Source organism: Lampris incognitus, unplaced genomic scaffold (assembly GCF_029633865.1).
Source record: "Lampris incognitus isolate fLamInc1 unplaced genomic scaffold, fLamInc1.hap2 scaffold_38, whole genome shotgun sequence".
NCBI classification, from domain to species: domain Eukaryota; kingdom Metazoa; phylum Chordata; class Actinopteri; order Lampriformes; family Lampridae; genus Lampris; species Lampris incognitus.
This window is the reverse complement of record NW_026611338.1, coordinates 1,626,399-1,630,000: the sequence shown is the minus strand read 5'-3', so window position 1 is coordinate 1,630,000 and position 3,602 is coordinate 1,626,399. Positions and strand designations below refer to the sequence as shown.

At 56.1% G+C, this 3,602-nt stretch overlaps 1 pseudogene; it reads left to right on the top strand.

The window, feature by feature from the left end:
* Positions 1–3,102: 3,102 nt before the first annotated feature.
* LOC130133550 (5.8S ribosomal RNA) lies at positions 3,103–3,249 on the top strand (annotated as a pseudogene).
* The last annotated feature ends 353 nt before the right edge of the window (positions 3,250–3,602 follow it).

Sequence of the window (3,602 nt, the reverse complement as noted above, 5' to 3'; positions counted from 1 at the left end):
CAAGTGCGCCCCTGGTACACCAATAGCGTAAAACTGAAGGACTGTGAGTAGAAGGGCGCCCGCTAGTCCACCACTAGTACACCACTTTCACGGTATGTCGTCGCTGTAGTATTTTTTACTGACGGGTTTCGGCAGGATTTTCGGAGGGAACAGTTTAGTAGCTGCTTCCCTCTGAAGAGTCCCTCAGGATAGCTGGCCCTCTGGAACCGCAGCTTTATCTGGTAAAGCGGATGATTAGAGGTGTTGGGGCCGGAACCATCTCAACCTATTCTCAAGCTTTGAATAGGTAAGAAGTCCGGTACGCTGGCTTGGAGCCGGGCGTGGAATGCGAGCGCACAATGGGCCACATTGGGTAAGCAGAACCGGCGCTGCGGGTTGAACCGAACGCCGGGTTAAGGCGCCGGATGCCTACGCTCATCAGACCCCAGAAAAGGTGTTGGTTGATATAGACAGCAGGACGGTGGCCATGGAAGTCGGGATCCTCTAAGGCGTTAGTAACAACTCACCTGCCGAATCAACTACCCCTGAAAATGGATGGCGCTGGAGCGTCGGGCCCATACCCGGCCGTCGCCGGCAGCAGGAGCCCCCAGGGCTAGGCCGCGACGAGCAGGAGGGCCGCCACGGTGCGCACGGAAGCCCAGGGTGCAGGCCCGGGTGGAGATCTTAACCGGTAGTAGCAAATGTTTATAGGTGTGCTTCGCAGGCCGAAGTGGAGAAGGGATCAGATCCCCCGAATCTGGAGTGGAGGAGGTAAGCTCAGCGGGGCGTCTAGTGAGGCAACGCAAATGATCCCGCGGAGGCTGGCGGGAGCGCCGGGGAGAGCCCCCCCCCCCCCTGTGAAGGGCAGGGCGCCCTGGAATGGGCCCGCCGCAGATAGGGCCCTGTGCCCCCAGAAGTGGACCGGAAGGCGGGCCGCTGGAGGAGACCTGGATAAGGCGCTGCCACGGAGGCGAGTCTAGCCACGCGCCGGGCCCCTCTCGCGGGCTTCCACGGCCAAGGTGCCCGCCTGGACACCACCCGCTTCTCCCCCCTCGCTGGCGCCTGGCAGCTGACTTGGATCTCGTGCAGCATATGTGATCTTTGAGGAGCTGGTTTCGCTCTTCTACGGTCCTTTCCTTGCAGTATCTACAATTCCCCACTTGTTGTGGTTGGGTTAGTGCTTTCCAGGGTGACAAGGGTAGCCACTCCCCTGGAGGTGTCCAGGTAAGTAACCATCCTTATTTGCAACTTCCACCTCTAGGAGCAGGTCACCCAGCTTGCAGAGCTTGTGTTTCTGCGTCACCTTCGGAACCTTGTCAAGTGTATTGAAGAGTCCTTTCGCTTGCCTCAGGTGAGCCGTATACAGTAAAGCTCGTGCTTTGGAATTACTTGATTTTGAGAAACGAGACCGTGAGAGAAAGAGGTGTGCAAACTACCCACTCCCGCCTCGGGAAGGTAATGATGTAAAATAACACACGCAGATCGATCAACAGCAGCCTGTCCGTCTGGGTCCAGAGGCCCCCGACCACGGTGATTGTTTTCATCATTATTGGTATGATCCGTAAGTAGTGTTCTGGTCCTAGCCTGCACAGCTCGGATGGGCTAAACCCCCCCCTAGCTACACAGCTAGGAGGGGTTAAACCTCTCACAGCCAGGATGGGCTACACAGCTAGGAGGAGCTCAACCCTCCCTAGCTACACAGCTAGGAGGGGTTAAACCTCTCACAGCCAGGATGGGCTACACAGCTAGGAGGAGTTCAACCCTCCCTAGCTACACAGCTAGGAGGGGTTAAACCTCTCACAGCCAGGATGGGCTACACAGCTAGGAGGAGTTCAACCCCCCCTAGCTACACAGCTAGGAGGGGTTAAACCTCTCACAGCCAGGATGGACTGCACAGCTAGGAGGAGTTAAACCCCCCCTAGCTACACAGCTAGGAGGGGTTAAACCTCTCACAGCCAGGATGGGCTGCACAGCTAGGAGGAGGTCAACCCTCCCTAGCTACACAGCTAGGAGGGGTTAAACCTCTCACAGCCAGGAGGGGCCACGCCGCTCCCACAGCTAGGATGGGTTAAATGCAGAGTGATTTCATTGCATGTACAAATAACGTGTAATTTGTTCCAAGACTGTACTTAATGCTGCTCTGTGCGCCTCCGGTTACGGATTCTCGCCCCTCTCCTCCCCGGGCGGGGGTTCAATGCCTCCACGCGCTGCGGCAATGCTCGCATATGCCCGTGCTCGGATAAATACTGTCACATGTGGACACTCGAAAGTGAAGCTTACAACTCTTTGCGGGGGATCACTCTACTAACGAATTGCAGGACAGGCTGAGCATCAACATTTCAGGGTGTATTTGAAATGTGCGTCCCATAGCCACGCCTGTCTGAGCGACGCTTCGCCTTCAATCGGGAAGGAGGGCGCAAAACCTCTTTCAGCGCGGCTGGGGTGGCGCAAGCCTCTGCGCTGTCATCCACTAACTAAAAGTGCAGGGTTCAGCGTAGCCCTCCCCCTATGCTCCGTTCTCCCAACACACCCGGATGATCGAGCTGCCGAGGCGTGCAAAAATCCAGCTTTGAGTTTTAAGCAACGCCGCCAAGTTGAAAGTGTGCCATACGACTATGACCTCAAATCAGACGCGACAACACACTGAATTTAAGCACGTTACTAAGATGAGCGATATGCAACTTAACACGTGTGCAGAGGGCCTCCGCTGGCCGGCTTTGACGGCTTCGGGGGGTTGGTTCCTCTGGTCTGGCGGACTGAGTAGTTGCCACCGGTGTTTCTTGCCGCGCGCGGTGACATGAGGCTACCTGGTTGATCTTCTCAAACACGCCCTCGGAGGGCCTCCGCTGGCCGTCCTTGCCGGCTTCGGGTGGTTGGTTCCTCCGGTCTGGCGGATCGGTTAGTAGCGAGCACAGCGCAGAGTGAGAGGGGCTCTAGCGTGTCATTGTTTCCTCTCAGTAACCGACTCCCTCCCGTCGAGGAGACAGCAAGGGGCCTAACGCCTCCACGCGCTGCGGCAAGGCTCGGTGCGCGGCGGAGCGCCCGGAGCTTTGTGTTTTCTTGGGAACACGCCCGTGTTCGGATGAGTACTGTCAAATGCTGACACTTAAAAGTGCAGCGTACAACTGTTAGCGGTGCATCGCTCGGCTCTTCTGTCGATGAAGAACGCAGTCAGTTGCGAGAACTAATGTGTCCTACAATTCACATTAATCATCGACACTTCGAACGCACTTTAGGGCCCCGCTAGAGGCCACTCCTGTCTGAGCGTCGCTTTGCCAGCAATCGAGAAAGAGAGGGTAACCTCTCCCACCCCCCGCTGGGGTGTCGCAAGCTTCCGCAGAGATTCTAATATATGCATTTCTTTCATCCACACTTGATTACTGTAATGTTCTGTTCTCAGGTTTGCCACATTCTAGCGCTGGAAGTCTTGAGATGGTTCAGAATGCTGCTGCTAACCCTAAATGGACTTGCCCCATCCTACCTGTCTGCTCTCCTTAAACCTTACATGCCATCTCGAGCACTTGGTTCTCAAAGTACAGGGCTCCTGTGTGTAGCCAAAGTGAAAAAGAAGTCAGCTGGTGGCAGTGTTGAGTCTTCTCTTTTGCAGAAGGCTCGCCCGGTTC